This window comes from Cardiocondyla obscurior, linkage group LG16 (genome assembly GCF_019399895.1).
Source record: "Cardiocondyla obscurior isolate alpha-2009 linkage group LG16, Cobs3.1, whole genome shotgun sequence".
In the NCBI taxonomy this organism is placed as follows: Eukaryota; Metazoa; Arthropoda; class Insecta; order Hymenoptera; family Formicidae; genus Cardiocondyla; species Cardiocondyla obscurior.
This window is the reverse complement of record NC_091879.1, coordinates 1,484,957-1,499,308: the sequence shown is the minus strand read 5'-3', so window position 1 is coordinate 1,499,308 and position 14,352 is coordinate 1,484,957. Positions and strand designations below refer to the sequence as shown.

Below are 14,352 nucleotides of genomic sequence, written 5' to 3'. Positions count from 1 at the left end.
TAAAATACGTGCAACTATGTTGATGTGTATAGACATATATGTTTATAGAAAATCCATATTTAAAATATTAATTAACAGATAACATGCGATATACCTCGGCAAAGTATGCGTTATTGATAATTTCTAAGTGTATTTTATTACAAAATAATATCCGTTAAAAAGCATTTCGTTATTAATACTTTGAATAGTTTGATTACTACGCTACCGGCTTAGATTTCGCGTAAAAACGTTATAGAGCTCCGACAAAGGAACGACCAAAAGACCGTAATTAATCTTAATTGATGAGTCAACCCATTATATTACTGAATCCCTCTTGTGTCGTTTATGACGGCCTAGGTTCTCCTCTTTGCGCCAAGGTCGCTATAAATTCTTGAGGAAACACTAAGCCCATGCATTACTGCCATAACAAGCTGTCAGATAATAACGAGTCTTATGAATACAGTAGAGCACAACGAGCTTTTTCTCCAGTCCGCTTCGATAAATAGAGGCGAAAAATACGAGGATTTTAGAGCGTTTGTTTGTATTTCGAATTAAAACTTCTGTACGGAAGCTCGGAAGATACCTTTGCATACGGTTATACGGAAAAATACCGCGAAGAAACATGAATAATGAGAGCATCAATTATATTCCGTAATTATCCTATATACGCGTTTGTGCAATCAAAAAGGTTTATGGAATCCAGACTTTGATCAAATGAATATCTTTGTAAATATCAAGAGCCTTCATAAATTTTGATAACATTATTTCATAAGTAGTTACGTAAAAATTAATTTTTCCAAAACATCTTATCTGCATTGTATCTAACATTTTGTTTCAATTAATATTTTATTATAATAAATGTAAAAAAAAAAAAGAAAAAAAAAGAAAAGTGTTTCTTTAAATACAAGAAGCAATCTTAATTTTCAACTAAAACCTTAACAGCAAAGCGTACAAAAAAAAGTTTCTTTAAATATAACTTACAGCTAGAATTAAACGATTTAATTATAAATCTATAAATCCCTCCATTTTTTACTTGAACGTCTTTTTAATACGTACAAAAAGTAATAGCAGCCCGAAACTTGGGCTCGCGTGCCGCGGGTTTTCGAGCGAAATTTAACAAGCGGTTAACTAGTACCACAAGGCTCGTTACCAACAAGGTTCTCCTTCGATTTAAGCGAATTATCGTATACGCGCGGTTGATCGTCGCAATCGTCGGTGACCTCGGCGCTCTTTGAATCAACGCAACTTATATTCCTGTTAATCGCTAACTGCGTCGGTGGTTTTATTTCAACGGCGGGCCTTCGGTCGGACTTTCGTACTCGCGAGGGAAACGCGAGGGAAACGGAGCAAAAAGATTTCCAAGAGACACAGAGGCAACTTGTTCAAGCCACGGTGGAATATACGGATGCGTCTTCTCGGACGCAAAGGTCCACCTTCTTAAAGACCTTGTTGTCTCCCGCGCTTCTATTATTACGCGGCCGAGCGCGTTCGCAAGAAAGCTTCCCTCATTAGTTTGACCGCAATATCAGACCGAGTTCGTTATCACAGGGCTATTAGTAGGATTGCGTCAAGTTACGATTTGGAATCAACAACGATATTCCACTTCAGTAAGCGTAAAAGCTACTTGAAGTGAGCGCGCTTGCTTATTTAATATAAAAAAATTATTAATTTTTTTTCTTTCACCAATACTGACTGTAGATAGGATAAGCCAAGGAAGGAAGATAAAACGAAGAATGCTGCGAGGTGCAATTTTGATAACAATAATTAGCAAAATGTAGTTAATAGCATTAGTTTCTCGGAAACACCTTGCGTTGCTTACGAATCGTCGAATTGCATAATTTAGTGTGCTGTTTTATTCAAAGCGTTAGAAAGTGCGCGACAAGAACTTTAAAAGTTAATTCGAGGGGAAGAGAGAGAGAGAGAGAGAGAGAGAAACCGAGTTCACTTCGGGCAGCCCTTTTATAATAGACGGTTTCCTGCAGCGGCTTTTTCTCTTACAGCCTTCGTTTATTCGAGAGTCAAATCGAGCGGAGCAGATTAAAATGGTGAGAGCACACGGAAGCTTATATACACTTTGTACCCTCGGGTCATTCACACGTCAAAACAGCTTCAACGCCTTCCTACGCTGCTACATGACGCTAACAATATACATATCGTAATTGTAGATAATTGATAGAATAAAATAAAAAATAAAAAATAAAAAAATAAAAATACCTTATACTTCTAAATTTAATTTGTATTATTCTACCAGCGGTGTTTTACGCGTACGGTACAAAAGAAAAAAAAAAATCCACACACTTCCAGAAAGTCAACTTTAAGTAACACGAGGTCGAGGAGACGAGCTTGAAAAGCACTTAATTATTTCAAATAAGCGAAGTATCGAACCTTGCGCGAAGAGCTAAGGAGACGGCCTGAACGCCATCAAAGAGATAGATATTTTTCTTTCTAACGCCATGTGCTTTTTCAACTTGTTGTCTGTCCGCGGTGCAAAGATACGGATTAACGCGGGTAAAAATCGAAAACCCGAGCGGATACCTCGGAGAAGGCGGGAAAAATATTTCTCAACCGGGCGTGTGTTAGCGCGGCGTCATTAGCAGCCAGCATGAAGTGCCAGGCTCAACCCTCCGGTCCCTGGCATACGTGCCTGTTTATTCACCTGCTATCGGCGATCCCCCGGTGAAAGGATCGCTTCATCGGCGCGTGAGGGAATTGCTCACGATCACGCCTCCGCGAATTTTGCACGAACCGCCGGATAATGCCGCAGGCACAGGCACATGGACGGAAGCGCCGCGTACACACGAGCTCAACGATCGCTTGTCGGAGCACCGAGGCGTTTCTCGCGCGGAGTGTGGAGAACGACGGGCTGTTGTGCAACAGGATTTCCCAACCGTCGATCCGGTCCGGACAGACCGCGATCCGGGATTTAATTTTCATTATGCGTTTGATAAGCAACGCCAGTCTTTTCTGGCGATTTAATCGTCCGGCGATCACGAGCGAGCCACGGGCGAGTATTATCGGCGCGACATAACGACTTTATTGCTCATTATGACGAATGTGAACGATATCTAATCGAAGAGGCTATTTTTTGTTGTGTTATTTTTTTATTTTTTTTTTATATATATATTTTTCTTCTCTTTATCTATTCTAATCAATACTGCGCTTTCTCTTTAATCGATACTATTAACGCGCTGATCAATACCAGCGAGTGTAAGCGAGTTTCTGTGGCGATGAGGGTGACAATGAGCGCCTTGTCGAGCTCGAACGTTATCGAGATGTGTGTCCATTACCTGTGACAGATACAGCATCCGCGTTCGGGGCATTGTCACATTCGCCATCTGCGTGGAACAATCGTGACGCTCGTGGAAACGAGTAAGGGAAAGTTAAGGGAAACTTGTATCTGAGTTCTGTGCTCTTTAAAAAAAAAAAAAAATTTTTTAACGCTTGTAAAGGGTCTTTAACTCATCGATCGACACGTGAGGTGTTTGCCGCGTCTATTTTCCGCCGTCGCAGCAACGGGAGAAGAAAGACATCGCGAAAGATAAATAATATCGTGTTTAATTTAAGTATGCACATCAGCGTTACGTTGCATTTTGCATTACCTGGCCGCTATCTTACTACAGTAACGTAATGTAATCATTATCATAATTATTATCGTTACCGTGCATTCATTGTCGAAACGTAATAACCGAAAATATCAGATTACGCGCGTTGAACGCGAGCAGCAGTGCCATTTGATATTAATGCCTACAAATATCTCGCGTGTACGAAGCGTCGCGCGCGCTTGTCGGCGAAATTCGAACCGCCGCGAAACTCACGGAAGTTCACGTCGCCCGCAGTCGTATACTGTTTTTATCAGGCCGCGAAAACACCGAGTGTATGTCCACTCTAAAGAATTACACGTGTTAAGTTCAGACGCGGCCCGGGAGAAATGTAAGGGAGAAGTCCCCGAGCTGCGCGCGTGGAAAGAAAGCGGGAAGAAGATGACGAGCGAGAGATACGTGTGTTACGGAATAAGAAGATAAAAAAGAATTAAGCTGTCCACTCCCTTTTCACCGCGGTTTATCACGAGTGATAAAGAACGTGATCTCGAAGCGCCTCGCAGATGAAACCAAGAAAGTTCAACCGCAATAAAGTTTTCAACTTATTAATTATGTTCGTTTCTATGCATCGGCGAAGCAACCCTGGGGGTAAGGATATATTTTTTTCTTTCCATTAAATTAATAGCACTGTTGTTTAGATAACAAAAAGAAAAAAAAAGAAAAACTTTACTTTTAATTATTTAACTAATAAACTAATTAGAAGCGCGTAAATATTCTTTTTTACGGTGGAAACTATTGTCAGCCTTTCTAATATAATTAAAACTTTCATTTGTATGTTATAAAATTATGGAGGCTGAGCAACTCCGCCGCTGGGCGGCGAGCGAATAAGATTTTTTTTAACAATATTAGCACGATGTGGAATTGGATTAAATATTATATATTAACATATTTTATATTTGCGTTCGACATATATATTTTACATATATATTTTGTATATAATGTATTTTGATAAAATATATTTTTGTGATAATTATTTAAAACGCAACGTGTATTAAGTGTTATTATATATTAATATAATTGCATAATATAATATATAATGCAAAATGCTATAATATATATTATGTACGTGTTTAATCATTTAATTATATTTTGTATTATGCAATACGTTAAAGACTATAAATAGAATGGTATTCTGCAAATTTATCGAATATAGATGTAGAATATATAGATGTAGAACGGATATAGATTTCGTAAAAATGGCTTCGGTTAATAATTTAATTGCACATTTCTGGAATGCGAGACGTGTCAAGGAAATATATTATGAAAATTATCTAACGAAATTTATTCCGCAAGTCGCGGAACGGATACGCAAAGACAAATAAATAAGCTCGCAGAAGTACGATCTAGATAATAAACGCTAGATGTGAAGCAATTCCACAGAAAGCAGATCCAATGCACACAACGGTCTAGTGCTCTCTATACGCGGTATTAACTACGTGCACCAATGTAAATATATAATATGTCTCCGCATACTCTGCTCTTCAATCCCTGTTACGGTAACATTTCAACAGAGCTCAACCATAATACCTGAAACTATTGAAATCTCGTCCCTCGTGGATAACGCCGTGTGAAACACGAACATTATACATGGATTTTAAATAAATCCGGAAGAATCTAACTCTCTCTTTATGTTTTTAATATCTTTTAATTATAATTCGAATATTTCGCTCGAGATAAAAAATAAAAACTTTAACTAAACCTCTTTTAAAATATTAAAATTATTCGATTTTAACCATTGACGCAAAAGCAATTTTACGAGCCATTTACACATCTATCCTAATATTTATTTAAAATTTATTTTATAAGAAAATAACCTCTCTTTACTTTCCTAAAATTTAATTTATATTTTATGATTACTTGATGAATCCATGCACACGCTTTGCGTGCGCTATTTTTTAATAAGTCCCAATTCGTGCGCGTCATTTTAATTGGGCACATTAATTATAATGGGGACAATAATTATATTGGTTGACGACGTGTTGCCGATTTAAGAGACCCAATACCAAATTATAAAAAAAAGTCATGCGACTTACCAATCTGCATGAGCATCAGCGGAGTTGTTGATTTCTGCCGGTGGCTGTAACATAAAAAGAAAAATATTAATTTAGACATGCCAGTAAGTTAACAAGATTAATAAAAAAAAGAGATACATTTTTTTTTTCTTTTTAATTTATTTTAAAAATTAATCCTCACCTATGAGTTGCTCCGCCGATGCAGGATGCCCGTCCCGGGCCTGCTCCTCCTCTCAGATGGGACGTGACGAGCCATCCTTCCGCGCACTGGAAACTCGCGAACGCGTCCGGGTGAAGTTAAAATCCCGAAAATCACTTAACAAATTTTTCGACACTCCCGTATTAAAAAGAATCGTAAAAAAAAAACGCCCGGTAACTATCGGCAGCCCCGAACGACCGACGAACCGGCTGCAGTTCGTATAATTTCGAATCGGCGTGCGGCACTGAGCGATGCGACGCAGCGGAGTTTCTCTTGACCTGAAACAAAAAAATAAAACAATTATTTAGTAGATATAAAATTTAATTAAATGAAAAAATTAAAAAACGTTATTAAAAATCCAAAGAAAAAATTGATATATACCCATGGGTTGCTCCGCCGGGGCAGGATACCCTTCCTGGGCCTCCTCCTCCTCTCAGGATGTCCGCGGGATGTCGGGTTGGTCCTCCTCGAATGGTTGAATATTATCTGAAACAGAAAGATTCAAGTTAATATGCTGTTCTATTCAATGTATTACTCAGCGCGTGTTGTTTTTATCTTACCGCGCGCGTGTTTTGGTTGCGGGTGATGACCGGACGCAAATTCCAGCGCTAGCACGCTAGCTCGCACCGTCTCCCCCTGCTCCCCGCGCTCCCCGCGCCTACCGACGTTGACTCCCGAACCTACGCAATGCGAAACGAGCCGGCTGATCGCCGCTGGCGAGCCCCCGTCCCCTTTCCCCGTGCTCCTTGAGGTTGCCCCGCCGAAATAGAATAGATGGAACGTGTCGAGTCGTCCTTCCGCGCACCGAACACTCGCGGGACAGTCCACGCACTCCCGATAAGTCCTCGATCTCGACACAAAAAACTAGCTACGACGTAAAACGAAGTCGGGACGGGCCGCGGTATAAAATGTTCCCTGCGCACTTTATCTTTCTTAAGTTCGTCAAATATCACTTGCTCGAAACGGGTGGAGACTCTGAGCCGCGACAAAGAATACGCGAAATTGCAGAGCGATTGGCGACACGTGCTAGCGCCCGTATTTCCGCAACTAGGTGTTCTGTGCAAGGCACTGCAGTTCGTAGGGTTCTAGGGCGAGGCGAGACATAGGTACGCGACGATAAGCCGCGAGAGAATACACGCAGATGCCTCGATATCCGTCTCGAAAACCGGAAACCGCTCCCCATGTGGCCGGCGTATCTTCTCGACTGTGGAACGGGTCGCGTAGATCCTTCGCGATCAGGCGATCGATGGAGCGCTGTGATTGGTCGGCGCGCTATGGTCCCCCTTCATCCCCCCGGACCGTCGCCGAGCGCCAAATACGATCGCTGGTGGTTGCGGGGGAGGCGCGGGAAAATCGCGAAAACTGTCCTGGCCAGGAACATATTAATATATAGGATTTTTTTAAGTCTTTATTAAATCGATCTTACCAAGACAGTCTTAACTGCGAAGCGGTCACAAAATTTAATGCCAGGAAATAAATTTTTGACAAATGTATTTTTCGATATTAAAGATTCAGGATAATAAAAATTTAAAGACGCAACGGTAATAAAAAAAGAAAATAAAAGATCGTCGTTATTCCACGGTAGATTATACCGGATTGTAAAAAAAAAATTGTCAATTATAATAAGAATTGAGATTAACAAATGCTTTGTAACAAGTACATATCATATTCGAAGCTCGGGAAACGAGTGTGCGTTCTGATTCTTTACGATTCAGAGCGGCGATAGTGTAAAATCAAATACCGCATAAAAAGTAAAAAAAAATTTATATATATATAAAGCCGAACGTGTGCTGCGAAATTCGAAGTCGAATGTCCGTAGAGTTTTACGAGTGCGGAAAAATATGAACGCGCTCGCACGAGTTTCGACCGTCGCGCTTGCACGTTGCAGAGAGAGCTGATTTATAATATGTGCCTGCATTACGAGATAAATGATACGTTTCGCGGAGGATCCGTATTAATTAGCGAAAACGCTTTGCACGACGGTCTCTGACGCAGGAGAAAAGTTTTGCTTGACTGAAGCACCGTAGCTTCAAATGGACACGAGGAAACAATGTGCCTGTTAAAAGCACGTAAAATGCCGATTGCAACAATGCACGTAAAAAAAAAAAAAAAAAACAGCAACGCGTTATTCCACTCGCCCTCAAACTTTCCCCGCGAATTTTCGCGGTCGAAAATTTTTGCCCGGTTCTTGAATAGCATTTCAAGCAAATATTACATCGTGCCGGGATTTAGTTCGCTTAACGTTACTCCTTTTCGCGGTCCTCACCCGTAGCGGTCGGGGATCCGTTAAACCCCGGAAACATTTCCGAAGCCAGCACGAGGGGATCTGTGTACGGTAAGTTGAGATGAGATTGCTTCTGCAGGATTAACTCCATGCCGCGGTAAAGAACGATTTATTGAGATCTCGTCTAAGAAAGTAGATAATCACGAGAGGACTTCGCGGGATAAGAAGCTACGCGATGACTCTCTTTGCGCATCCGGTCTTCGTATCATTTCAGCACCGTGTCTTAAAGCGGAATATGACAAAACGATGTGGATTCGAATCTATTATCACGCGGAAGTAAAATAAAAAAAAACATTTTTCGCTGAGAATAATCGAAGGAGAGGAGATGTTTTTAAGTATTTCGAGCCCACCCGATCTGTTAACAAGCTTACAGACGTCTAACGAGTCGAGACCAGTGGCGACGGCGTGCAAGCTTTACTTTGTAACCGGAAATTACGCGCGTCAAAACGTGCGGCTAATTGAACGTAATTCTTATTACTCGCATGTGCCTCGTAAAACGAAGCGAACTCGAGAATACACGGCCCGCCGCGATGCGCCCTGTAACTCCTACACACGGGAATTTTACCCGTAACCCGCCTTGTCACCCGTTCTACTTCCTGGACCCGGAATTAGCCCGGCAATTCCGCCGGTGCGTCCATTAGCTGATTTATTAAAGGTCTTGTTTGCTACCTCCCTCCCCCCGGCCTGACGAGAGGTCGTGCCACGCCGCAACGAAAAGCCGCGTGCCGTCGCGCCCACGTGATAATTAGCATGCTAATTTCCTCGATGAGGTAATCGGCGTGTTGTTAGGGAAGTCGATCGTTAAACGGATGGCTTAATGGATACTGCGTTTTGCCGGAACACGTCAAGCAATTCTTCCCTCAACGTGCTCGGCATGATATCTTTACTAACGCAGTTTCCTAAAATATTTGAGCTGCATTACAAATAGACTGACTCATTTAATAAGCGATGGAAATAAATCAGAGTATCAAGAGTTGTTTAAAAAAATATATCTCATCGGCGAGGGTTCAGATTTCATTTTCTTCACGAATTTTATATTAAACCAAAACGTGCAACAAGTTTAAACCGCAAGTAACTTTCGCACTCCATTTTCAAATATTGGAAAGTAATCGAAATCAGTTCCTACTCCCGCTTTCGTTGTCATTTGTTGAAACGCAACTCAAACTTTCCAGGGAAATACTCTGGCGCTATGTGCTCGGTTCTTTTGAGTTCCCGCGACCTCATACGGGTCGCAGAAGCGACGAGTAAAGAATTGCTGACAATGAAAGGAAGAGAATCAGCAAGGAAGAATGGAAACCGAGGGAGAGAAAAGCTCCTAGCTGGTTTAAAAAAAAAAAATGCAGATAAAAAATTCATCGGACGCAGGATAGCGAGGAATACGAAAAAAGAGATAGAAAGACGGTGTTGGGAAAAATGCGAGAAAGGATCACTTGAATGTACATAGCGGATATACGCGAATAATTGATAGATGAACCAGCAAAAGGGGCGAATGGCGTAAAGTGCAGGGAGGAATTGAAACAATTTAGTTTAAAGTATTTAAAAAGTTTCCAAGCGATTAATTATCCGCAGAATTATTTAAAATAAAACTCTATCCAACTTTCTTCACCGAGCTACCTTTGTTTGTTACACGTATATTATAATTCTGGCAATTTTTTCTTTTTATTTCTTGCCATTTCTCTACTAATTTATTTACTTCGAAATATTGTACATTAAATAAGTTAATAGTTTAATTTCAAGATTAAATAGATCATTAATCTATACTATAATTTTAGCCAACTCATTTCATCCCATTACCTGTATGAGATTATATCCATATGAAGATAATGCGTAGAGTAATACTCTTATGCTTGCTTTCAACTAAATATGTACATATTTTTATAGATCCATTATCGCAAGCATTAAAGCAAAAAAAAAGAGAGAGAAAGAAAAACCAGTACTCACCAATATCGATGAGCAGCAGCAAAGAAACATAGTTGCATCTGTAACACATAATACATTCAGTTTTTAGCACCACACATTACAATGTTATATATTAATTGCTTCGAGAATTAACTAAAATATTAATTCCGTACAAAAATATTTATCAGTTAATATTCATCCAACATAAAGCAGGTCTAATAAAATAATAAAATACTAACAGCGAACCAAAAGTTGCCCATGAATAATTGAAAGTTCACAACGATGAGGTGTTCTGGAATACTGGCTGGCTTCACATGATTCCACGAGTGTCAGGTGCAGTTCCAAAGATTATATGTAGTTGACTCATCAAAAGCACTCAATTAAAGTTACATGATGACATTCAGTTCCATGATATTGTAAAATCTTGTCAATTTCGTTAACCTAGAAATCACTATTGGCTTGCACTTTGCACAGAGAGTAGTGTCGATCTGTCGATCACTTAATTCACATGAAACGTAACATATGAGAATGTATAAACTACCTGACGAAACCATTAACAAAGTCTTTAAGTAACTTGGCGTTTCTGTTCCTCCTTTGATCCTCGGTGATCACATTTCTTTGCTCGAGACGTATCAGGAATAGACTCTACATGCCACAGGATATTCATGGAATGAACGCCGCAATCAAGCAAGCGATCATTGCTCGCGAACGTCGCAAATATATTCCAGATATTCGTCAATAGTTATCACTGTTCGTCGTAGAGACGATCTCACTCAGAGGTCACTCGACATAAATCCTGCGACTCATTGATACACAGATCTTTTTACGCGTACTGTTCGTTCTCGCGAAAAGATGGACAGTGGTGCCATCCGCGTAAACGTATCAATCATGGCGCATTGAAGGAAACCATTGAAGAATTCGCGAACTTTCCCGGCACCGGCGCTTCTTCGTCATCGGCAACCATCAGCGATCGTGTCTGACCTCTGAGCTATGTAGTCGGCGCTGGCGACGGATGGGGGGAGATGATAGAAGACCTTAGCGCGCCGACCAATCACAGCGCTCCACGGATCGCCTGATCGCTGCGGGCTGCCGGTCGATGCAACCCATTGCGCAGTCGAACAGATACGTTGATCACGCGATGAGTGTCGGTCTTCGCGACACGTCCTGTGTATCCTGCATCGGCGGAGCAACCTCAAGGAACACGGGGAAAGGATACTGTGCTGTGGCGGCAGTCAGTCGGCTCGTTTCTCATTGCTCAAGTCCGGGAGTCAACGGGTGTAGGCGCGGGAAGCGCGGGGAGAAGGAAGGGCGGTGCGCCGCTAGCCGTGCTAGCGCTGGGATTTGCGCCCGGTCACCCTCAACCAAAATACGGGCGCGGTAAGATAAAAACAATACGCGCTGAATAATACGCATTGAACAGAATAGAATATTCACTTTAATTTGTCTGTTTCAGATAACTCTCTACCAATGGAGGACCAACCCGACATCCGGCAGACATCTTGAGAGGAGGAAGAGGCCCAGGAAGGGTATATCCTGCACCAGCGGAGCAACCCCTGGGTAAGTATCACATTTCCTTCCGAATTAAATGCTTCACTGTAATATCTGCTAAATAATTCTTTCATTTTTCTGTTGCAGATTAGCTGCTGTGCATCGTTAAATGAGAAAGTGCCGCACGCCGAATATTAGTAATTATACGAACCGCAGTCGGTTCGTCGGGCGTTTCGCGTGTGCCGTTAGTTACCGGGCGTCTTTTTTACGGGAGTGCCGAAAAGTAACGTGCGTACGTAATTTTCGCGACAGTAATCAATCCGGGCGCGTTCGCGAATTACTTGTGCGCGGAAAGATGACTCGACACGCAAACTGAGAGGAGGAGCAGGCCCGGGACGGGCATCCTGCATCGGCGGAGCAACTTATAGGTAAATATCAATTTTTTTAAATTAAATTAAAAAGAAAAGAAAATTGTTATCTATTTTTTTTATTAATCTTGTAAACTTACTGGCATGTCTAAAGTAATATTTTTCTATTTTTGTTACAGTCACCAGCAGAATCTCACAACTCCGCTGACGTTCATGCAGACCGGTAAGTTCCATAATTTTTTTGTCACAATTTGTAACAGGATTTTTTGAAACGGTAACGCGTCGTCGACCACAGATTAAACGAATTTAGTCCTCTCGAAAAATAGCGTTCTTGTTTTGTTCCAATACTTTTAAATAAATGCGGGATGCGTATCGAGCGATTATGATAGATCGCTCCCGTGCCTATCAGTGTCTGGCATTCGCGATTTTGCCGATGGTAGATTTTGCGTCTTACCTCCGGGCTCGTCAATGCAAATATATGAGCGGCTCGGAAAGCTTTTTCGCTCACTCCCGACTCCGCCTGCCCGAGACTTCCCTCGCGAGCAGCAAGTTCCCGAAACTTTCCGTTGCATTTTGCAGAACCGAGTTACGTGACGTAACGCGTTACGTTAGAATGCATTATGTTACCGGCTGCAACCGTTGCTCTCGCCGCTTTCGACGCGGCCGCGTAAGGCGAGAGTTTCGCAAATTAATATCGCAGGAAGAAAGCACATCCTCGAAGTGCTCCGCACTTTAAAGCATGCGGCTATTATTTCCCGTGAAAAATAACCCGCGAGATGTAAGGAGAGGGAACGGGAGGCGTATAAAGACGCGTGAAACGTCGAAGAACTTTTTTATTGTTACATATTTATACACACAATAAGCATACGATTACATCGTATTAGGTACTATAGATCGTGTATGTGTGACTTATACATATACTTACATGGTATATATATCTATGTATAATGTCCAGCGTTTTGTACAATAAATAAAGACTCTAGAGCATTTTAAACATAACATCGCGCGGTACCCGCGCGACCACTGCGTCGAGTATACAATAATTTAATAACGAGCTCTTTAATATATCCGTCGTTACTTCTCTAAAATTGTTCGCGAGAACGCGAATTAACGGCGATTTATGGGCAGTTTTTACGATCGATATCACGAATATCTTGCCTGCGAAGCCAAGATATATTACAGGCTATGTCTTCGCCACAAATGTCATTTTCGTACATTTTTATTTTATCACGCGTTAATTAATTGGTAATTGTGGCGCGATTAACGGATATTTTTCAATGGCTTAATTATTCAGCGATTTGAATTAAATGCGAATTCTGAATCTGTTTTTTTTTTCTCTGTATTCGTAAATAGAAAATTATCGGATATCTTGATAATTTTAAAAATTCGCGAGAATAGAAATTGAATTACTCCGCTAATTACATTAAGTAACCGAGCGTGACATTTTCTTTGAATATCGAACAAAATATAATTAACGATTGCATTTTCAAATTTATCTATATAAGTAACGCTAAATTAAAAAATGTTAATTTGATTGCTCGAACATAATTAAGCGATAATTATCAGATAATAAGCGAAAGCTCGGCGTTAAATTGTTCAGCCTCGGGATTCAGATTTCTCGAGTTACGGGAAGGATTGTCAGAGAATTCGAGGCGTCGATAATATTTCTTCAATAAACGACAAGATATTAAAAAAAAAAAAATAAAAAAAAAAGAGAAGTATAGACAGCTTCGCGCACACCGATGTGAGAAATGCGCAGTCGGGTCGTAACGCAAATTATAGGATTCCGGCGTAATCGTTCAATAAATCCACCGTGCGCTCCGAAGAGAAATATCGTGTTTAAGCTTAATTCGGAAGTGAGTGTGATAAAAATTGATGGCACGGCTCTCGCGTGGTTAGCACCTCAACCTCGTAAATTCTGCATAACGGCGCGACATTACGTTACGGAAACAACGGTACGGTAACTCTCGAGCGGAGGGGATCGATAAACCGGCCTTCCTTCCTGAGCTATCGAGCTCCGCCAGGCCTTAATCGCGTCCCATCGTGAGCTTTAATTGTTTACTCGCCCCCCCCCTCCCCTTCCATCCCTTACAGCGCACCGTAACGTTATTGCACAATCGATATTAATTTACTGCAATCAACGCGGCGGCCTTAATTAATGATAATTTTCTCACACGCGCCCCCGCGGTTTCTTTTAAATGTCCGTGCCGACGTAAACGATTACTTTGTTATTTCCCTCGCCTTGTCTTATTTTCCTTCGCACTTGCGAATCGTTCAACCATTGTTCTAATATTGAGGTACAAATTATTAAGATTAATATTTTTTTTTAATTTTAATTACCGTTTATTGAATCAATTTTTTTTTTTTTTTGGATGCTCCTTTGACAATTTTGTAAACACATAATGGAATTTAATAATGGAATTTATTAAGCGCATCACGCTGTTTAAAGAATATATTCGTGTAATCGTTTGCTGCAATAATTTCTGTATTTAATCAGATTAAATTCATTGATCACAATCACTTG

At 40.9% G+C, this 14,352-nt stretch overlaps 1 long non-coding RNA gene across 1 annotated transcript; it reads right to left on the bottom strand.

Moving 5' to 3' along the window:
• Nucleotides 1-828: 828 nt before the first annotated feature.
• Nucleotides 829-12,075, bottom strand: LOC139108894 (uncharacterized). Its single transcript, XR_011546740.1, has 4 exons — nt 10,212-12,075; nt 10,015-10,052; nt 5,772-6,275; nt 829-5,655 (listed from the first exon to the last, which is right to left on the bottom strand). It is a non-coding gene; the product is annotated as an uncharacterized lncRNA (long non-coding RNA).
• Nucleotides 12,076-14,352: the final 2,277 nt, after the last annotated feature.